Below are 25,589 nucleotides of genomic sequence, written 5' to 3'. Positions count from 1 at the left end.
CTTCCATTGCAATGTATTTTACAACTTTGGATTATGTCATACCTATTGTACTTGTAGCTTCCATTGCAATGAATTCTACAACTGTGGGTCATGTGATACCTGTTGTACTTGTAGCTTCTATTGCAATGAAAGTTACAACTGTGGGTCATGTCATACCTGTTGTGCTTGTAGCTTCCACTACAAGGACAGTTACAACTGACGATTATGTCATACCTATTGTACTCCTTGCTTCATTGCAATGAAAGTTACAACTGTGGGTCATGTCATACATATTGTACTTGTTTCTACTACTGCGATGAAAGCTGCAACTGTGGACCATGTCATACCTATTGTACCTCTAGCTTCTACTGCAATGTAAGTTACAACTGGTATTTACGTCATACCTATTGTACTCCTTGCTTGTATTGCAATGAAAGTTACAACTGTGGGTCATGTCATACATATTGTACTTGTAGCTTCCACTTGAATGAAAGCTGCAACTGTGGATCATGTGATACCTATTGTACTTCTAGCTTCCACTGCAATGTAAGTTACATTTGTGGGTCATGTCATACTATTGTACTTGTAGGTTCCCTTGCAATGAAAGTTACAACTTTTGGTCATGTCATACCCATTGCGCTTGTAGCTTCCACCGCAAGGAAAGTTACAACTGACGATTATGTCATACCTATTGTACTCCTTGCTTCTATTGCAATGAAAGTTACAACTGTGGGTCATGTCATACATATTGTACTTGTAGCTTCTACTGGAATGAAGGCTGCAACTGCGGATCATGTGATACCTATTGTACTTCTAGCTTCTACTGCAATGTAAGTAACATTTGTGGGTCATGTCATACCTATTGTACTTGCAGCTTCAATTGCAATGAAAATTACAACTGTGGGTCATGTCATACCTATTGTACTTGTAGCTTCCGTTGCGATGAATCCTACAACTGTGGATTATGTCATACCTATCGTACTTGTAGTTTGCATTTCATTGAAAGCTACAACTGTGGATCATGTCGCACCTATTGTACTCGTAGTTTTCGTTTCAATGAAAGCTACAACTGTGGATTATGTCATACCTATTGTACTTGTAGTTTCCATTGCAAAAAAAGAAACAACTGTGGGTCGTATCATACTTATAGTACTCGTGGCGTCCATTGCAATGAAAGTTACAACTGTTGTTCTTGTCATACCTATCATACTCGTGGCGTTCAATGCAATGAAGGTTACAACTGTTGGTCATGTCATACCTATTGTACTTGTAGCTTCCATCGCGATGAAAGTTACAACCGTGGGACATGTCATACCTATTGTACCTGTAGCTTCCATTGCAATGTATTTTACAACTTTGGATTATGTCATACCTATTGTACTTGTAGCTTCCATTGCAATGAATTCTACAACTGTGGATTATGTCATACCTATTGTACTTGTAGTTTGCACTGCAATGAAAGTTACAACTGTGGGTCATGTCATATTTATTGTACTCGTAGTTTCCATTGCAATGAAAGCTACAACTGTGGATTATGTCATACCTATTCTACTCGTAGTTTGTATTTCATTGAAAGCTACAATTGTGGATCATGTCGCACGTATTGTACTCGTAGTTTTCGTTTCAATGAAAGTTACAACTGTGGATTATGTCATACCTATTGTATTTGTAGCTTCCCTTGCAATGAAAGTTACAACTGTGGGTCATGTGATATCTATTGTACTTGTAGTTTGCACTGCAATGAAAGTTACAACTGTGGGTCGTGTCAGACCTAATGTAATCGTAGCTTCAATCGCAATGAAAGCTATAACCGTAGATCATGTCATACCTATGGTACTAGTACCTTCCATTGCGATGAATTCCACGACTGTGGACTATGTCATACCTATTGTACTCGTTGGTTCCGTTGCAATCAAAGTTACAACTGTGGGTCATGTCATACCTATTGTACTTGTAGTTTGCACTGCAATGAAAGTTTCAACTGTGGGTCATGTCGTACCTATTGTACTCGTAGTTTCCATTGCAATGAAAGCTACAACTGTGGATTATGTCATACCTATTTTACTTGTAGCTTCCATTGCGATGAAAGTTACAACTGTAGGTCATGTCATGCCTATTGTACGTGGAGCTTCCATTGCGAAAAAAGCTACAATTGTGGGTCATGTCATACCCAATGTACTCGTAGCTTCCATTGCAATGAAGGCTACAACTGTAGATCATGTCATACCTATTGTACTCGTAGCTTCCATTGCAATGAAAGTTACAAATGTGGGTCATGTCATACCTATTGTACTTGTCGCTTCCTTTGCAATGAAAATTACAACTGTGGGTCGTGTCATACCTATTGTGCTTTTAGCTTCCACTGCAAGGAAAGTTACAACTGACGATTATGTCATACCTATTGTACTCCTTGCTTCTATTGCAATGAAAGTTACAACTGTGGGTCATGTCCTACATATTGTACTTGTAACTTCTACTGCAATGAAAGCTGCAACTGTGGACCATGTCATACATAATGTACCTCTAGCTTCTACTGCAATGTAAGTAACAACTGTGGGTCATGTCATACCTATTGTACTTGTAGCTTCCATTGCATTGAAAGTTACAACTGTGGATCATGTCATACCTATTGTTTTTGTAACTTCCTTTGTGATGAAAGTTACAACCATTGGTCATGTCATACCTATTGTAGTCCTTGTTTCTATTGCAATGAAAGTTACGACTGTGGGTCATGTCATACATATTGTACATGTAGCTTCTACTGGAATGAAAGCTGCAACTGTGGATCATGTGATACCTATTGTACTTCTAGCTTCTACTGCAATGTAAGTAACATTTGTGGGTCATGTCATACCTATTGTACTTGCAGCTTCAATTGCAATGAAAATTCCAACTGTGGGTCATGTCATACCTATTGTACTTGTAGCTTCCGTTGCGATGAATCCTACAACTGTGGATTATGTCATACCTATTGTACTTGTAGTTTGCATTTCATTGAAAGCTACAACTGTGGATCGTGTCGCACTTATTGTACTCGTAGTTTTCGTTTCAATGAAAGCTACAACTGTGGATTATGTCATACCTATTGTACTTGTAGTTTCCATTGCAAAAAAAGAAACAACTGTGGGTCATATCATACTTATAGTACTCGTGGCGTCCATTGCAATGAAAGTTACAACTGTTGTTCTTGTCATACCTATCATACTCGTAGCGCTCAATGCAATGAAGGTTACAACTGTTGGTCATGCCATACCTATTGTACTTGTAGCTTCCAGTGCAACGAGATCTGCAACCGTGGATAATGTCATACCTATTGTACTTCTAGCCTCCACTGATTGTAAGTAACAACTGTGGTTCATGTCATACCTATTGTACTTGTAGCTTCCATCGCGATGAAAGTTACAACCGTGGGACATGTCATACCTATTGTACCTGTAGCTTCCATTGCAATGTATTTCACAACTTTGGATTATGTCATACCTATTGTACTTGTAGCTTCCATTTCAATGAATTCTACAACTGTGGATTATGTCATACCTATTGTACTTGTAGCTTCCTTTGCAATGAAAGTTACAACTGTGGGTCATGTGATACCTATTGTACTGGTAGTTTGCACTGCAATGAAAGTTACAACTATGGGTCATGTCATACCTATCGTACTCGTAATTTCCATTGCAATGATAGCTACAACTGTGGGTTATGTCATGCCTATTGTACTCGTAGCTTCCATTGCCATGAAAGTTACAACTGTGGGTCATGTCATACCTATTGTACTTGTAGCTTCCATTGCAATGAAAGTTACAACTGTGGGTCATGTCATACCTATTGTGCTTGTAGCTTCCACTGCAAGGAAAGTTACAACTGTGGATTATGTCATGCCTATTGTACTTTTAGCTTCCATTGCCATGGAAGTTACAACTGCGGATTATGTCATACCTATTGTACTTGTAGGTTCCCTTGCAATGAAAGTTACAACTGTGGGTCATGTCATACCTATTGTATTTGTAGCTTCCACTGCAATGAAAGTTACAACTGTGGGTCATGTCACACCTATTGTGCTTGTTGCTTCCACTGCAAGGAAAGTTACAACTGACGATTATGTCATACCTATTGTACTCCTTGCTTCTATTGCAATGAAATTTACAACTGTGGGTCATGTCCTACATATTGTACTCGTAGTTTCCATTGCAATGAAAGTTACAACTGTGGGTCATGTCACACCTATTGTGCTTGTAGCTTCCACTGCAAAGAAAGTTACAACTGACGATTATGTCATACCTATTGTACTCCTTGCTTTTATTGCAATGAAAGTTACAACTGTGGGTCATGTCATACCTATTGTACTTGTAGCTTCCATTGCAATGAAAGTTACAACTGTGGGTCATGTCACACCTATTGTGCTTGTAGCTTCCACTGCAAGGAAAGTTACAGCTGACGATTATGTCATACCTATTGTACTCCTTGTTTCTATTGCAATGAAAGTTACAACTGTGGATCATGTCATACCTATTGTATTTGTAACTTCGATTGCAATGAAAGTTACAACCATGGGTCATGTCATACCTATTGTACTTGTAGCTTCCAACGCAATGAAAGTTACAACTGTGAGTCGTGTCACACCTAATGTACTCGTAGCTTCAATCGCAATGAAAGCTATAACCATAGATCGTGTCATACCTATGGTACTAGTACCTTCCATTGCAATGAAATCTACGACTGTGGACTATGTCATACCTATTGTACTCGTTGGTTCCGTTGCAAGGAATGTTACAACTGTGGGTCATGTCATATCTATCGTATTTGTAGCATCCATAGCAGTGAAAGCTACAACTGCGGGTCGTGTCATACCTATTGTACACGTAGCTTCGATTGCAAAGAAAGCTACAACCGTAGATCATGTCATACATATTGTACTTGTAGGTTTTACTTGAATGAAAGCTGCAACTGTGGATCATATGATACCTATTGTACTTCTAGCTTCCACTGCAATGTAAGTTACATTTGTGGGTCATGTCATGCCTATTGTACTTGTAGCTTACATTGCGATGAATCCTACAACTGTGGATTATGTCATACCTATTGTACTTGTAGCTTACATTGCGATGAATCCTACAACTGTGGATTATGTCATACCTATTGTACTTGTAGTTTGCATTTCATTGAAAGCTACAACTGTGGATCATGTCGCACCTATTGTAGTCGTAGTTTTCGTTTCAATGAAAGCTACAACTGTGGATTATGTCATACCTATTGTACTTGTAGCTTCCATTGCAATGAAAGTAACAACTGTGGGTCATATCATACCTATAGTACTCGTGGCGTCCATTGCAATGAAAGTTACAACCGTTGTTCTTGTCATACCTATTGTATTTGTAGCTTCCATCGCGATGGAAGTTACAACCGTGGGACATGTCATACCTATTGTACCTGTAGCTTCCATTGCAATGTATTTTACAACTTTGGATTATGTCATACCTATTGTACTTGTAGCTTCCATTGCGATGAATCCTACAACTGTGGATTATGTCATACCTATTGTACTTGTAGTTTGCATTTCATTGAAAGCTACAACTGTGGATCATGTCGCACCTATTGTACTCGTAGTTTTCGTTTCAATGAAAGCTACAACTGTGGATTATGTCATACCTATTGTACTTGTAGCTTCCATTGCAATGAAAGTAACAACTGTGGGTCATATCATACCTATAGTACTCGTGGCGTCCATTGCAATGAAAGTTACAACTGTTGTTCTTGTCATACCTATTGTACTTGTAGCTTCCATCGCGATGGAAGTTACAACCGTGGGTCATGTCATACCTATTGTACTTGTAGCTTCCATTGCAATGAATTCTACAACTGACGATTATGTCATGCCTATTGTACTCGTAGCTTCCATTGCCATGAAAGTTACAACTGTGGGTCATGTCATACCTATTGTACTTGTAGCTTCCATCACAATGAAAGTTAAAACTGTGGATCATATCATACCTGTTGTACTCGTGATGTCCATTGCAATGAAAGTTACAACTGTTGGTCTTGTCATACCCAATGTACTTCTTACATCTATTGCAATGAAAGTTACAATTGTGGGTCATGTCATACATATTGTACTTGTAGCTTCTATTGCAATGAAAGCTGCAACTGTAGATCATTTCATACCTACTGTACTTCTAGCTTCAATAGCAATGAGAATAATAACTGTGGGTCATGTCATACCTATTGTACTTGTAGCTTCCATTGCAATGAAAGTTACAACTGTTGGTCGTGCCACACCTAATGTACTCGTAGCTTCAATCGCAATGAAAGCTATAACCGTAGATCATGTCATACCATTGCAATGAAAGATACAACTGTTGATTATGTCATACCTATTCTACTTGTAGCTTCCATTGCGATGAAAGCTACAACTGTGGGTCATGTCATGCCTATTGTACTTGGAGCTTCCATTGCGAAAAAAGCTACAACTGTGGGTCATGTCATACCTGTTGTGCTTGTAGCTTCCGTTGCGATGAAAGCTACAATTGTGCGTCATGTCATGCCTATTGTACTTGCAGCTTCCATTGCAATGAAAGTTACAACTGTTGGTCATGCCATACCTGTTGTGCTTGTAGCTTCCATTGCGATGAAAGCTACAATTGTGGGTCATGTCATGCCTATTGTAGTTGGAGCTTCCATTGCGAAAAAAGATACAACTGTGGGTCATGTCATACCTAATGTACTTGTAGCTTTCATTGCAATGAAGGCTACAACCGTAGATCATGTCATACCTATTGTAAGGGTAGCTTCCATTGCAATGAAAGTTACAAATGTGGGTCATGTCATACCCATTGTGCTTGTAGCTTCCATTGCAAGGAAAGTTACAACTGACGATTATGTCATACCTATTGTACTCCTTGTTTCTATTGCAATGAAAGTTACGCCTGTGGGTCATGTCATACATATTGTACTTGTAACTTTTACTGCAATGAAAGTTACAACTGTGGGTCATGTCATACCTATTGTCCTTGTAGTTTCCATTGCAATGAAACCTACAACTGTGGATTATGTCATACCTATTCTACTTGTAGCTTCCATTGCGATGAAAGCTACAACTGTGGGTCATGTCATGCCTATTGTACTTGGAGCTTCCATTGCGAAAAAAGCTACAACTGTGGGTCATGTCATACCTAATGTACTCGTAGCTTTCATTGCAATGAGAGCTACAACTGTGGATTATGTCATGCCTATTGTACTCGTAGCTTCCATTGCCATGAAAGTTACAACTGTGGGTCATGTCATACCTATTGTACTTGTAGCTTCCACTGCAATGAAAGTTACAACTGTGGGTCATGTCACACCTATTGTGCTTGTTGCTTCCACTGCAAGGAAAGTTACAGCTGACGATTATGTCATACCTATTGTACTCCTTGTTTCTATTGCAATGAAAGTTACAACTGTGGATCATGTCATACCTATTGTATTTGTAACTTCGATTGCAATGAAAGTTACAACCATGGGTCATGTCATACCTATTGTACTTGTAGCTTCCAACGCAATGAAAGTTACAACTGTGAGTCATGTCACACCTAATGTACTCGTAGCTTCAATCGCAATGAAAGCTATAACCATAGATCGTGTCATACCTATGGTACTAGTACCTTCCATTGCAATGAAATCTACGGCTGTGGACTATGTCATACCTATTGTACTCGTTGGTTCCGTTGCAAGGATTGTTACAACTGTGGGTCATGTCATATCTATTGTATTTGTAGCATCCATAGCAGTGAAAGCTACAACTGCTGGTCGTGTCATACCTATTGTACACGTAGCTTCGATTGCAAAGAAAGCTACAACCGTAGATCATGTCATACATATTGTACTTGTAGCTTCTACTGGAATGAAAGCTGCAACTGTGGATCATGTGATACCTATTGTACTTCTAGCTTCTACTGCAATGTAAGTAACATTTGTGGGTCATGTCATACCTATTGTACTTGCAGCTTCAATTGCAACGAAAATTCCAACTGTGGGTCATGTCATACCTATTGTACTTGTAGCTTCCGTTGCGATGAATCCTACAACTGTGGATAATGTCATACCTATTGTATTTGTAGCTTCCCTTGCAATGAAAGTTACAACTGTGGGTCATGTGATATCTATTGTACTTGTAGTTTGCACTGCAATGAAAGTTACAACTGTGGGTCGTGTCAGACCTAATGTAATCGTAGCTTCAATCGCAATGAAAGCTATAACCGTAGATCATGTCATACCTATGGTACTAGTACCTTCCATTGCGATGAATTCCACGACTGTGGACTATGTCATACCTATTCTACTCGTTGGTTCCGTTGCAATCAAAGTTACAACTGTGGGTCATGTCATACCTATTGTACTTGTAGTTTGCACTGCAATGAAAGTTTCAACTGTGGGTCATGTCGTACCTATTGTACTCGTAGTTTCCATTGCAATGAAAGCTACAACTGTGGATTATGTCATACCTATTTTACTTGTAGCTTCCATTGCGATGAAAGTTACAACTGTGGGTCATGTCATGCCTATTGTACGTGGAGCTTCCATTGCGAAAAAAGCTACAATTGTGGGTCATGTCATACCCAATGTACTCGTAGCTTCCATTGCAATGAAGGCTACAACTGTAGATCATGTCATACCTATTGTACTCGTAGCTTCCATTGCAATGAAAGTTACAAATGTGGGTCATGTCATACCTATTGTACTTGTCGCTTCCTTTGCAATGAAAATTACAACTGTGGGTCGTGTCATACCTATTGTGCTTTTAGCTTCCACTGCAAGGAAAGTTACAACTGACGATTATGTCATACCTATTGTACTCCTTGCTTCTATTGCAATGAAAGTTACAACTGTGGGTCATGTCCTACATATTGTACTTGTAACTTCTACTGCAATGAAAGCTGCAACTGTGGACCATGTCATACATAATGTACCTCTAGCTTCTACTGCAATGTAAGTAACAACTGTGGGTCATGTCATACCTATTGTACTTGTAGCTTCCATTGCATTGAAAGTTACAACTGTGGATCATGTCATACCTATTGTTTTTGTAACTTCCTTTGTGATGAAAGTTACAACCATTGGTCATGTCATACCTATTGTAGTCCTTGTTTCTATTGCAATGAAAGTTACGACTGTGGGTCATGTCATACATATTGTACATGTAGCTTCTACTGGAATGAAAGCTGCAACTGTGGATCATGTGATACCTATTGTACTTCTAGCTTCTACTGCAATGTAAGTAACATTTGTGGGTCATGTCATACCTATTGTACTTGCAGCTTCAATTGCAATGAAAATTCCAACTGTGGGTCATGTCATACCTATTGTACTTGTAGCTTCCGTTGCGATGAATCCTACAACTGTGGATTATGTCATACCTATTGTACTTGTAGTTTGCATTTCATTGAAAGCTACAACTGTGGATCGTGTCGCACTTATTGTACTCGTAGTTTTCGTTTCAATGAAAGCTACAACTGTGGATTATGTCATACCTATTGTACTTGTAGTTTCCATTGCAAAAAAAGAAACAACTGTGGGTCATATCATACTTATAGTACTCGTGGCGTCCATTGCAATGAAAGTTACAACTGTTGTTCTTGTCATACCTATCATACTCGTGGCGCTCAATGCAATGAAGGTTACAACTGTTGGTCATGCCATACCTATTGTACTTGTAGCTTCCAGTGCAACGAGATCTGCAACCGTGGATAATGTCATACCTATTGTACTTCTAGCCTCCACTGATTGTAAGTAACAACTGTGGTTCATGTCATACCTATTGTACTTGTAGCTTCCATCGCGATGAAAGTTACAACCGTGGGACATGTCATACCTATTGTACCTGTAGCTTCCATTGCAATGTATTTCACAACTTTGGATTATGTCATACCTATTGTACTTGTAGTTTGCATTTCATTGAAAGCTACAACTGTGGATCATGTCGCACCTATTGTAGTCGTAGTTTTCGTTTCAATGAAAGCTACAACTGTGGATTATGTCATACCTATTGTACTTGTAGCTTCCATTGCAATGAAAGTAACAACTGTGGGTCATATCATACCTATAGTACTCGTGGCGTCCATTGCAATGAAAGTTACAACTGTTGTTCTTGTCGTACCTATTGTATTTGTAGCTTCCATCGCGATGGAAGTTACAACCGTGGGACATGTCATACCTATTGTACCTGTAGCTTCCATTGCAATGTATTTTACAACTTTGGATTATGTCATACCTATTGTACTTGTAGCTTCCATTGCGATGAATCCTACAACTGTGGATTATGTCATACCTATTGTACTTGTAGTTTGCATTTCATTGAAAGCTACAACTGTGGATCATGTCGCACCTATTGTACTCGTAGTTTTCGTTTCAATGAAAGCTACAACTGTGGATTATGTCATACCTATTGTACTTGTAGCTTCCATTGCAATGAAAGTAACTACTGTGGGTCATATCATACCTATAGTACTCGTGGCGTCCATTGCAATGAAAGTTACAACTGTTGTTCTTGTCATACCTATTGTACTTGTAGCTTCCATCGCGATGGAAGTTACAACCGTGGGTCATGTCATACCTATTGTACTTGTAGCTTCCATTGCAATGAATTCTACAACTGACGATTATGTCATGCCTATTGTACTCGTAGCTTCCATTGCCATGAAAGTTACAACTGTGGGTCATGTCATACCTATTGTACTTGTAGCTTCCATCACAATGAAAGTTAAAACTGTGGATCATATCATACCTGTTGTACTCGTGATGTCCATTGCAATGAAAGTTACAACTGTTGGTCTTGTCATACCCAATGTACTTCTTACATCTATTGCAATGAAAGTTACAATTGTGGGTCATGTCATACATGTTGTACTTGTAGCTTCTATTGCAATGAAAGCTGCAACTGTAGATCATTTCATACCTACTGTACTTCTAGCTTCAATAGCAATGAGAGTAATAACTGTGGGTCATGTCATACCTATTGTACTTGTAGCTTCCATTGCAATGAAAGTTACAACTGTTGGTCGTGCCACACCTAATGTACTCGTAGCTTCAATCGCAATGAAAGCTATAACCGTAGATCATGTCATACCATTGCAATGAAAGATACAACTGTTGATTATGTCATACCTATTCTACTTGTAGCTTCCATTGCGATGAAAGCTACAACTGTGGGTCATGTCATGCCTATTGTACTTGGAGCTTCCATTGCGAAAAAAGCTACAACTGTGGGTCATGTCATACCTGTTGTGCTTGTAGCTTCCGTTGCGACGAAAGCTACAATTGTGCGTCATGTCATGCCTATTGTACTTGCAGCTTCCATTGCAATGAAAGTTACAACTGTTGGTCATGCCATACCTGTTGTGCTTGTAGCTTCCATTGCGATGAAAGCTACAATTGTGGGTCATGTCATGCCTATTGTAGTTGGAGCTTCCATTGCGAAAAAAGATACAACTGTGGGTCATGTCATACCTAATGTACTTGTAGCTTTCATTGCAATGAAGGCTACAACCGTAGATCATGTCATACCTATTGTAAGGGTAGCTTCCATTGCAATGAAAGTTACAAATGTGGGTCATGTCATACCCATTGTGCTTGTAGCTTCCATTGCAAGGAAAGTTACAACTGACGATTATGTCATACCTATTGTACTCCTTGTTTCTATTGCAATGAAAGTTACACCTGTGGGTCATGTCATACATATTGTACTTGTAACTTTTACTGCAATGAAAGTTACAACTGTGGGTCATGTCATACCTATTGTCCTTGTAGTTTCCATTGCAATGAAACCTACAACTGTGGATTATGTCATACCTATTCTACTTGTAGCTTCCATTGCGATGAAAGCTACAACTGTGGGTCATGTCATGCCTATTGTACTTGGAGCTTCCATTGCGAAAAAAGCTACAACTGTGGGTCATGTCATACCAAATGTACTCGTAGCTTTCATTGCAATGAGAGCTACAACTGTGGATTATGTCATGCCTATTGTACTCGTAGCTTCCATTGCCATGAAAGTTACAACTGTGGGTCATGTCATACCTATTGTACTTGTAGCTTCCACTGCAATGAAAGTTACAACTGTGGGTCATGTCACACCTATTGTGCTTGTTGCTTCCACTGCAAGGAAAGTTACAACTGACGATTATGTCATACCTATTGTACTCCTTGCTTCTATTGCAATGAAATTTACAACTGTGGGTCATGTCCTACATATTGTACTCGTAGTTTCCATTGCAATGAAAGTTACAACTGTGGGTCATGTCACACCTATTGTGCTTGTAGCTTCCACTGCAAAGAAAGTTACAACTGACGATTATGTCATACCTATTGTACTCCTTGTTTCTATTGCAAAGAAAGTTACAACTGTGGATCATGTCATACCTATTGTATTTGTAACTTCGATTGCAATGAAAGTTACAACCATGGGTCATGTCATACCTATTGTACTTGTAGCTTCCAACGCAATGAAAGTTACAACTGTGAGTCATGTCACACCTAATGTACTCGTAGCTTCAATCGCAATGAAAGCTATAACCATAGATCGTGTCATACCTATGGTACTAGTACCTTCCATTGCAATGAAATCTACGACTGTGGACTATGTCATACCTATTGTACTCGTTGGTTCCGTTGCAAGGAATGTTACAACTGTGGGTCATGTCATATCTATTGTATTTGTAGCATCCATAGCAGTGAAAGCTACAACTGCTGGTCGTGTCATACCTATTGTACATGTAGCTTCGATTGCAAAGAAAGCTACAACCGTAGATCATGTCATACATATTGTACTTGTAGGTTTTACTTGAATGAAAGCTGCAACTGTGGATCATGTGATACCTATTGTACTTCTAGCTTCCACTGCAATGTAAGTTACATTTGTGGGTCATGTCATGCCTATTGTACTTGTAGCTTACATTGCGATGAATCTTACAACTGTGGATTATGTCATACCTATTGTACTTGTAGTTTGCATTTCATTGAAAGCTACAACTGTGGATCATGTCGCACCTATTGTACTCGTAGTTTTCGTTTCAATGAAAGCTACAACTGTGGATTATGTCATACCTATTGTACTTGTAGCTTCCATTGCAATGAAAGTAACAACTGTGGGTCATATCATACCTATAGTACTCGTGGCGTCCATTGCAATGAAAGTTACAACTGTTGTTCTTGTCATACCTATTGTACTTGTAGCTTCCATTGCGATGAATCCTACAACTGTGGATTATGTCATACCTATTGTACTTGTAGTTTGCATTTCATTGAAAGCTACAACTGTGGATCATGTCGCACCTATTGTACTCGTAGTTTTCGTTTCAATGAAAGCTACAACTGTGGATTATGTCATACCTATTGTACTTGTATCTTCCATTGCAATGAAAGTAACAACTGTGGGTCATATCATACCTATAGTACTCGTGGCGTCCATTGCAATGAAAGTTACAACTGTTGTTCTTGTCATACCTATTGTACTTGTAGCTTCCATCGCGATGGAAGTTACAACCGTGGGTCATGTCATACCTATTGTACTTGTAGCTTCCATTGCAATGAATTCTACAACTGACGATTATGTCATGCCTATTGTACTCGTAGCTTCCATTGCCATGAAAGTTACAACTGTGGGTCATGTCATACCTATTGTACTTGTAGCTTCCATCACAATGAAAGTTAAAACTGTGGATCATATCATACCTGTTGTACTCGTGATGTCCATTGCAATGAAAGTTACAACTGTTGGTCTTGTCATACCCAATGTACTTCTTACATATATTGCAATGAAAGTTACAATTGTGGGTCATGTCATACATATTGTACTTGTAGCTTCTATTGCAATGAAAGCTGCAACTGTAGATCATTTCATACCTACTGTACTTCTAGCTTCAATAGCAATGAGAGTAATAACTGTGGGTCATGTCATACCTATTGTACTTGTAGCTTCCATTGCAATGAAAGTTACAAATGTGGGTCATGTCACACCTATTGTACTCATAGCTTCAATTGCATTGAAAGTTACAATTGTGGGTCATGTCATACCTAATGTACATGTAGCTTCCAGTGAAATAAAATTTACAACTGTAGATCACGTCATACCTATTGTACTCGTTGGTTCCGTTGCCAGGAAAGTTACAATTGTGGGTCATGTCATACCTAATGTACATGTAGCTTTCAGTGAAATGAAATTTACAACTGTTGATTTTGTCATACCTATTGTACTTGTAGCTTCCTATGCAATGAATTTTTCAACTGTGGATTATGTCATACCTATTGTACTCGTTGCTTCTATTGCAATGAAAGTTACAACTATTATTTACATCATACCTATTGTACTCCTTGCTTCTTTTGCAATGAAAGTTACAACTGTGGGTCATGTCCTACATATTGTACTTGTAGCTTCTACCGGAATGAAAGCTACACCTGTGGGTCATGTCATACCTAATGTACTCGTAGCTTTCATTGCAAAGAAAGCTACAACCGTAGATCATGTCATACCTATTCTACTTGTAGCTTCCCTTGCAATGAAAGTTACAACTGTGGGTCATGTCATACCTATTGTACTTGTAGTTTGCACTGCAATGAAATTTACAACTGTTGATTTTGTCATACCTATTGTACTTGTAGCTTCCTATGCAATGAATTTTTCAACTGTGGATTATGTCATACCTATTGTACTCGTTGCTTCTATTGCAATGAAAGTTACAACTATTATTTACGTCATACCTATTGTACTCCTTGCTTCTTTTGCAATGAAAGTTACAACTGTGGGTCATGTCCTACATATTGTACTTGTAGCTTCTACCGGAATGAAAGCTACACCTGTGGGTCATGTCATACCTAATGTACTCGTAGCTTTCATTGCAAAGAAAGCTACAACCGTAGATCATGTCATACCTATTCTACTTGTAGCTTCCCTTGCAATGAAAGTTACAACTGTGGGTCATGTCATACCTATTGTACTTGTAGTTTGCACTGCAATGAAAGTTACAACTGTAGGTCATGTCATACCTATTGTACTTGTAGCTTCCATTGCATTGAAAGTTACAACTGTGGATCATGTCATACCTATTGTATTGGTAACTTCCATTGCGATGAAAGTTACAACCATGGGTCATGTCATACCTATTGTACTTGTAGCCTCCACACAATGAAAGTTACAACTGTGGGTCATGTCATACCTAATGTACTCGTAGCTTCAATCGCAATGAAAGCTATAACCATAGATCATGTCATACCTATGGTACTAGTACCTTCCATTGCATTGAATTCTATGACTGTGGACTATGTGATACCTATTGTACTCGTTGCTTCTATTGCAATGAAAGTTACAACTGGTATTTACCTCATACTTATTGTACTCCTTGCTTCTATTGCAATGAAATGGTCATGTCATATGGTCATGTCATACATATTGTACTTGTAGCTTCTACTGGAATGAAAGCTGCAACTGTGGATCATGTGAAACCTATTGTACTTCTAGATTTCACTGCAATGTAAGTAACATTTGTGGGTCATGTCATACCTATTGTACCTCTAGCTTCTACTGCAATGTAAGTAACAACTGTGGGTCATGTCATACTTATTGTACTTGTAGCTTCCATTGCATTGAAAGTTACAACTGTGGATCATGTCATACCTATTGTATTTGTAACTTCCATTCCGATGAAAGTTACAACCATGGGTCATGTCATACCTATTGTACTTGTAGCTTCCAACGCAATGAAAGTTACAAATGTTGGTCGTGCCACACCTAATGTACTCGTAGCTTCAATCGCAATGAAAGCTATAACCGTAGATCATGTCATACCATTGCAATGAAAGATACAACTGTTGATTATGTCATACCTATTCTACTTGTAGCTTCCATTGCGATGAAAGCTACAACTGTGGGTCATGTCATGCCTATTGTACTTGGAGCTTCCATTGCGAAAAAAGCTACAACTGTGGGTCATGTCATACCTGTTGTGCTTGTAGCTTCCGTTGCGATGAAAGCTACAATTGTGCGTCATGTCATGCCTATTGTACTTGCAGCTTCCATTGCAATGAAAGTTACAACTGTGGGTCATGCCATACCTGTTGTGCTTGTAGCTTCCATTGCGATGAAAGCTACAATTGTGGTTTATGTCATGCCTATTGTAGTTGGAGCTTCCATTGCGAAAAAAGATACAACTGTGGGTCATGTCATACCTATTGTACCTGTAGCTTCCATTGCAATGTATTTTACAACTTTGGATTATGTCATACCTAATGTACTGTACTTGTAACTTCTACTGCAATGAAAGCTGCAACAGTTGACCATGTCATACCTACTGTACTTGTAGCTTCCATTGCGATGAAAGTTACAACCGTGTGTCATGTCATACCGATTGTACTTGTAGCTTCCAATGCAATGAAAGTTACAACTGTGGGTCATGTCAAACCTGTTGTACTTGCAGCTTTCATTGCAATGAAAGCTACAACTGTTGGTCGTGTCACAACTAATGTACTCGTAGCTTCAATCGCAATGAAAGCTATAACCGTAGATCATGTCATACCTATGGTACTAGTACCTTCCATTGCAATGTCTTTTACAACTTTGGATTATGTCATACCTATTGTACTCGTAGCTTCCATTGCGATGAAAGGTACAACTGGGTCATGTCATGCCTATTGTACTTGTAGCTTCCATTGCCATGAAAGTTACAACTGTGGGTCACATCATACCTATTGTACTTGTAGTTTCTGTTGCAATGAAGGTGACAACTGTGGGTCATGTCATACCTAATTGTACTCGTAGATTCTATTGCAATGAAAGCTACAACCGTAGATCATGTCATACCTATTGTACTTTCAGCTTCTATTACAATGAATTCTGCAACTGTGGATCATGTCATACTTACTGTACTTCTAGCTTCCATTGCAATGAGAGTAATAACTGTGGGTCATGTCATACCTATTGTACTCATAGCTTCCATTGCCTTGAAAGTTACAACTGTGGGTCATGTCATACCTATTGTGCATGTAGCTACCAGTGCAACGAATTTTACAACTGTAGATCACGTCATACCTATTGTACTCGTAGTTTCCATTGCAATGAAAGTGACAACTGTAGGTCATGTCATACCTATTGTACTCGTAGCTTCCATTGCAAAAAAAGTTACAACTGATGATTATGTTATACCTATGGTACTTGTAGCTTTCATCACAATGAAAGTTACAACTGTGGATCATATCATACCTGTTGTACTCGTGATGTCTATTGCAATGAAAGTTACAACTGTTGGTCATGTCATACCCAATGTACCTCTTGCTTCTATTGCAATGAAAGTTACAATTGTGGGTCATGTCATACATATTGTACTTGTAGCTTCTATTGCAATGAAAGCTGCAACTGTAGAACATTTCATACCTACTGTACTTCTAGCTTCCATTGCAATGAGAGTAATAACTGTGGGTCATGTCATACCTATTGTACTTGTAGCTTCCATTGCAATGAAAGTTACAAATGTGGGTCATGTCACACCTATTGTACTCATAGCTTCAATTGCATTGAAAGTTACAATTGTGGGTCATGTCATACCTAATGTACATGTAGCTTCCAGTGAAATGAAGTCTACAACTGTAGATCACGTCATACCTATTGTACTCGTTGGTTCCGTTGCCAGGAGAGTTACAACTGTGGGTCATGTCATATATATTGTATTTGTAGCATTAATAGCTGTGAAAGCTACAACTGTAGGTCATGTCATACCTATTGTACACGTAGTTTCCATTGCAATGAAACCTACAACTGTGGATTATGTCATACCTATTCTACTTGTAGCTTCCATTGCCATGAAAGCTACAACTGTGGGTCATGTCATGCCTATTGTACTTGGAGCTTCCATTGCGAAAAAAGCTACAACTGTGGGTCATGTCATACCTAATGTACTTGTAGCTTTCATCACAATGAAAGTTACAACTGTGGATCATATCATACCTGTTGTACTCGTGACGTCCATTGCAATAAAAGTTGCAACTGTTGGTCTTGTCATACCCAATGTACTTCTTGCTTCCATTGCAATGAAAGTTACAATTGTGGGTCATGTCATACCCAATGTACTTCTTGCTTCCATTGCAATGAAAGTTACAATTGTGGGTCATGTCATACCTATTGTACTCGTAGTTTCCATTACAATGAAACCTACAACTGTGGATTATGTCATACCTATTCTACTTGTAGCTTCCATTGCCATGAAAGCTACTTCTGTGGGTCATGTCATGCCTATTGTACTTGGAGCTTCCATTGCGAAAAAAGCTACAACTGTTGGTCATGTCATACCTAATGTACTCGTAGCTTTCATTGCAATGAAGGCTACAACCGCAGATCATGTCATACCTATTGTACTCGTAGCTTCCATTGCAATGAAAGTTACAAATGTGGGTCATGTCATACCTATTGTACTTGTAGCTTCCATTGCAATGAAAGTGACAACTGTGAGTCATGTCATACCTATTGTACTTGTAGCTTCCATTGCAAAAAAAGTTACAACCGATGATTATGTTATACCTATGGTACTTGTAGCTTTCATCACAATGAGAGTTACAACTGTTGATCATATCATACCTGTTGTACTGGTGACGTCCATTGCAATGAAAGTTACAACTGTTCATCATGTCATACCCAATGTACTTCTTGCTTCCATTGCAGTGAAAGTTACAATTGTGGGTCATGTCATACATATTGTACTTGTAACTACTACTGCAATGAAAGCTGCAACTGTGGACCATGTCATACCTATTGTACCTCTAGCTTCTACTGCAATGTAAGTTACAACTGGTATTTACGTCATACCTATTGTACTCCTTGCTTGTATTGCAATGAAAGTTACAACTGTGGGTCATGTCATACATATTGTACTTGTAGCTTATACTTGAATGAAAGCTGCAACTGTGGATCATGTGATACCTATTGTACTTCTAGCTTCCATTGCAATGTAAGATACATTTGTGGGTCATGTCATACCTATTGTACTTCAATCTTCAATTGCAATGAAAGTTACTACTGTTGATCATGTCATGCCTATTGTACTTGTAGCTTACATTGCGATGAATCCTACAACTGTGGATTATGTCATACCTATTGTACTTGTAGTTTGCATTTCATTGAAAGCTACAACTGTGGATCATGTCGCACCTATTGTACTCGTAGTTTTCGTTTCAATGAAAGCTACAACTGTGGATTATGTCATACCTATTGTACTTGTAGCTTCTATTGCAATGAAAGTTACAACTATTATTTACGTCATACCTATTGTACTCCTTGCTTCTTTTGCAATGAAAGTTACAACTGTGGGTCATGTCCTACATATTGTACTTGTAGCTTCTACCGGAATGAAAGCTACAACTGTGGGTCATGTCATACCTAATGTACTCGTAGCTTCAATCGCAATGAAAGCTATAACCATAGATCATGTCATACCTATTTTACTAGTACCTTCCATTGCATTGAATTCTATGACTGTGGACTATGTGATACCTATTGTACTCGTTGCTTCTATTGCAATGAAAGTTACAACTGGTATTTACCTCATACTTATTGTACTCCTTGCTTCTATTGCAATGAAAGTTACAACTGTGGGTCATGTCATACATATTGTACTTGTAGCTTCTACTGGAATGAAAGCTGCAACTGTGGATCATGTGAAACCTATTGTACTTCTAGATTTCACTGCAATGTAAGTAACATTTGTGGGTCATGTCATACCTATTGTACCTCTAGCTTCTACTGCAATGTAAGTAACAACTGTGGGTCATGTCATACTTATTGTACTTGTAGCTTCCATTGCATTGAAAGTTACAACTGTGGATCATGTCATACCTATTGTATTTGTAGTTTGCATTTCATTGAAAGCTACAACTGTGGATCATGTCGCACCTATTGTACTCGTAGTTTTCGTTTCAATGAAAGCTACAACTGTGGATTATGTCATACCTATTGTACTTGTAGCTTCCATTGCAATGAAAGTAACAACTGTGGGTCATATCATATCTATAGTACTCGTGGCGTCCATTGCAATGAAAGTTACAACTGTTGTTCTTGTCATACCTATTGTACCTGTAGCTTCCATCGCGATGGAAGTTACAACCGTGGGACATGTCATACCTATTGTACCTGTAGCTTCCATTGCAATGTATTTTACAACTTTGGATTATGTCATACCTATTGTACTGTACTTGTAACTTCTACTGCAATGAAAGCTGCAACAGTTGACCATGTCATACCTACTGTACTTGTAGCTTCCATTGCGATGAAAGTTACAACCGTGTGTCATGTCATACCGATTGTACTTGTAGCTTCCAATGCAATGAAAGTTACAACTGTGGGTCATGTCAAACCTGTTGTACTTGCAGCTTTCATTGCAATGAAAGCTACAACTGTTGGTCGTGTCACAACTAATGTACTCGTAGCTTCAATCGCAATGAAAGCTATAACCGTAGATCATGTCATACCTATGGTACTAGTACCTTCCATTGCAATGTCTTTTACAACTTTGGATTATGTCATACCTATTGTACTCGTAGCTTCCATTGCGATGAAAGGTACAACTGGGTCATGTCATGCCTATTGTACTTGTAGCTTCCATTGCCATGAAAGTTACAACTGTGGGTCACATCATACCTATTGTACTTGTAGTTTCTATTGCAATGAAGGTGACAACTGTGGGTCATGTCATACCTAATTGTACTCGTAGATTCTATTGCAATGAAAGCTACAACCGTAGATCATGTCATACCTATTGTACTTTCAGCTTCTATTACAATGAATTCTGCAACTGTGGATCATGTCATACTTACTGTACTTCTAGCTTCCATTGCAATGAGAGTAATAACTGTGGGTCATGTCATACCTATTGTACTCATAGCTTCCATTGCCTTGAAAGTTACAACTGTGGGTCATGTCATACCTATTGTGCATGTAGCTACCAGTGCAACGAATTTTACAACTGTAGATCACGTCATACCTATTGTACTCGTAGTTTCCATTGCAATGAAAGTGACAACTGTAGGTCATGTCATACCTATTGTACTCGTAGCTTGCATTGCAAAAAAAGTTACAACTGATGATTATGTTATACCTATGGTACTTGTAGCTTTCATCACAATGAAAGTTACAACTGTGGATCATATCATACCTGTTGTACTCGTGATGTCTATTGCAATGAAAGTTACAACTGTTGGTCATGTCATACCCAATGTACCTCTTGCTTCTATTGCAATGAAAGTTACAATTATGGGTCATGTCATACATATTGTACTTGTAGCTTCTATTGCAATGAAAGCTGCAACTGTAGAACATTTCATACCTACTGTACTTCTAGCTTCCATTGCAATGAGAGTAATAACTGTTGGTCATGTCATACCTATTGTACTTGTAGCTTCCATTGCAATGAAAGTTACAAATGTGGGTCATGTCACACCTATTGTACTCATAGCTTCAATTGCATTGAAAGTTACAATTGTGGGTCATGTCATACCTAATGTACATGTAGCTTCCAGTGAAATGAAGTCTACAACTGTAGATCACGTCATACCTATTGTACTCGTTGGTTCCGTTGCCAGGAGAGTTACAACTGTGGGTCATGTCATATATATTGTATTTGTAGCATTAATAGCTGTGAAAGCTACAACTGTGGGTCGTGTCACACCTATTGTACACGTAGTTTCCATTGCAATGAAACCTACAACTGTGGATTATGTCATACCTATTCTACTTGTAGCTTCCATTGCCATGAAAGCTACAACTGTGGGTCATGTCATGCCTATTGTACTTGGAGCTTCCATTGCGAAAAAAGCTACAACTGTGGGTCATGTCATACCTAATGTACTTGTAGCTTTCATCACAATGAAAGTTACAACTGTGGATCATATCATACCTGTTGTACTCGTGACGTCCATTGCAATAAAAGTTGCAACTGTTGGTCTTGTCATACCCAATGTACTTCTTGCTTCCATTGCAATGAAAGTTACAATTGTGGGTCATGTCATACCCAATGTACTTCTTGCTTCCATTGTAATGAAAGTTACAATTGTGTGTCATGTCATACCTATTGTACTCGTAGTTTCCATTGCAATGAAACCTACAACTGTGGATTATGTCATACCTATTCTACTTGTAGCTTCCATTGCCATGAAAGCTACAACTGTGGGTCATGTCATGCCTATTGTACTTGGAGCTTCCATTGCGAAAAAAGTTACAACTGTTGGTCATGTCATACCTAATGTACTCGTAGCTTTCATTGCAGTGAAGGCTACAACCGCAGATCATGTCATACCTATTGTACTCGTAGCTTCCATTGCAATGAAAGTTACAAATGTGGGTCATGTCATACCTATTGTACTTGTAGCTTCCATTGCAATGAAAGTGACAACTGTGAGTCATGTCATACCTATTGTACTTGTAGCTTCCATTGCAAAAAAAGTTACAACTGATGATTATGTTATACCTATGGTACTTGTAGCTTTCATCACAATGAGAGTTACAACTGTGGATCATATCATACCTGTTGTACTGGTGACGTCCATTGCAATGAAAGTTACAACTGTTCATCATGTCATACCCAATGTACTTCTTGCTTCCATTGCAGTGAAAGTTACAATTGTGGGTCATGTCATACATATTGTACTTGTAACTACTACTGCAATGAAAGCTGCAACTGTGGACCATGTCATACCTATTGTACCTCTAGCTTCTACTGCAATGTAAGTTACAACTGGTATTTACGTCATACCTATTGTACTCCTTGCTTGTATTGCAATGAAAGTTACAACTGTGGGTCATGTCATACATATTGTACTTGTAGCTTATACTTGAATGAAAGCTGCAACTGTGGATCATGTGATACCTATTGTACTTCTAGCTTCCATTGCAATGTAAGATACATTTGTGGGTCATGTCATACCTATTGTACTTCAAGCTTCAATTGCAATGAAAGTTACTACTGTTGATCATGTCATACCTATTGTACTTGTAGTTTGCATTTAATTGAAAGCTACAACTGTGGATCATGTCGCACCTATTGTAGTCGTAGTTTTCGTTTCAATGAAAGCTACAACTGTGGATTATGTCATACCTATTGTACTTGTAGCTTCCATTGCAATGAAAGTAACAACTGTTGGTCATATCATACCTATAGTACTCGTGGCGTCCATTGCAATGAAAGTTACAACTGTTGTTCTTGTCATACCTATTGTACTTGTAGCTTCCATCGCGATGGAAGTTACAACCGTGGGACATGTCATACCTATTGTACCTGTAGCTTCCATTGCAATGTATTTTACAACTTTGGATTATGTCATACCTATTGTACTGTACTTGTAACTTCTACTGCAATGAAAGCTGCAACAGTTGACCATGTCATACCTACTGTACTTGTAGCTTCCATTGCGATGAAAGTTACAACCGTGTGTCATGTCATACCGATTGTACTTGTAGCTTCCAATGCAATGAAAGTTACAACTGTGGGTCATGTCAAACCTGTTGTACTTGCAGCTTTCATTGCAATGAAAGCTACAACTGTTGGTCGTGTCACAACTAATGTACTCGTAGCTTCAATCGCAATGAAAGCTATAACCGTAGATCATGTCATACCTATGGTACTAGTACCTTCCATTGCAATGTCTTTTACAACTTTGGATTATGTCATACCTATTGTACTCGTAGCTTCCATTGCGATGAAAGGTACAACTGGGTCATGTCATGCCTATTGTACTTGTAGCTTCCATTGCCATGAAAGTTACAACTGTGGGTCACATCATACCTATTGTACTTGTAGTTTCTATTGCAATGAAGGTGACAACTGTGGGTCATGTCATACCTAATTGTACTCGTAGATTCTATTGCAATGAAAGCTACAACCGTAGATCATGTCATACCTATTGTACTTTCAGCTTCTATTACAATGAATTCTGCAACTGTGGATCATGTCATACTTACTGTACTTCTAGCTTCCATTGCAATGAGAGTAATAACTGTGGGTCATGTCATACCTATTGTACTCGTAGTATCCATTGCAATGAAAGTGACAACTGTAGGTCATGTCATACCTATTGTACTCGTAGCTTCCATTGCAAAAAAAGTTACAACTGATGATTATGTTATACCTATGGTACTTGTAGCTTTCATCACAATGAAAGTTACAACTGTGGATCATATCATACCTGTTGTACTCGTGATGTCTATTGCAATGAAAGTTACAACTGCTGGTCATGTCATACCCAATGTACCTCTTGCTTCTATTGCAATGAAAGTTACAATTGTGGGTCATGTCATACATATTGTACTTGTAGCTTCTATTGCAATGAAAGCTGCAACTGTAGAACATTTCATACCTACTGTACTTCTAGCTTCCATTGCAATGAGAGTAATAACTGTGGGTCATGTCATACCTATTGTACTTGTAGCTTCCATTGCAATGAAAGTTACAAATGTGGGTCATGTCACACCTATTGTACTCATAGCTTCAATTGCATTGAAAGTTACAATTGTGGGTCATGTCATACCTAATGTACATGTAGCTTCCAGTGAAATGAAGTCTACAACTGTAGATCACGTCATACCTATTGTACTCGTTGGTTCCGTTGCCAGGAGAGTTACAACTGTGGGTCATGTCATACCTAATGTACTTGTAGCTTTCATCACAATGAAAGTTACAACTGTGGATCATATCATACCTGTTGTACTCGTGACGTCCATTGCAATAAAAGTTGCAACTGTTGGTCTTGTCATACCCAATGTACTTCTTGCTTCCATTGCAATGAAAGTTACAATTGTGGGTCATGTCATACCCAATGTACTTCTTGCTTCCATTGCAATGAAAGTTACAATTGTGGGTCATGTCATACCTATTGTACTCGTAGTTTCCATTGCAATGAAACCTACAACTGTGGATTATGTCATACCTATTCTACTTGTAGCTTCCATTGCCATGAAAGCTACAACTGTGGGTCATGTCATGCCTATTGTACTTGGAGCTTCCATTGCGAAAAAAGCTACAACTGTTGGTCATGTCATACCTAATGTACTCGTAGCTTTCATTGCAATGAAGGCTACAACCGCAGATCATGTCATACCTATTGTACTCGTAGCTTCCATTGCAATGAAAGTTACAAATGTGGGTCATGTCATACCTATTGTACTTGTAGCTTCCATTGCAATGAAAGTGACAACTGTGAGTCATGTCATACCTATTGTACTTGTAGCTTCCATTGCAAAAAAAGTTACAACTGATGATTATGTTATACCTATGGTACTTGTAGCTTTCATCACAATGAGAGTTACAACTGTGGATCATATCATACCTGTTGTACTGGTGACGTCCATTGCAATGAAAGTTACAACTGTTCATCATGTCATACCCAATGTACTTCTTGCTTCCATTGCAGTGAAAGTTACAATTGTGGGTCATGTCATACATATTGTACTTGTAACTACTACTGCAATGAAAGCTGCAACTGTGGACCATGTCATACCTATTGTACCTCTAGCTTCTACTGCAATGTAAGTTACAAATGGTATTTACGTCATACCTATTGTACTCCTTGCTTGTATTGCAATGAAAGTTACAACTGTGGGTCATGTCATACAT

Source organism: Watersipora subatra, chromosome 6 (genome assembly GCF_963576615.1).
Source record: "Watersipora subatra chromosome 6, tzWatSuba1.1, whole genome shotgun sequence".
NCBI lineage: Eukaryota > Metazoa > Bryozoa > Gymnolaemata > Cheilostomatida > Watersiporidae > Watersipora > Watersipora subatra.
This window is presented reverse-complemented; position numbering follows the sequence as displayed.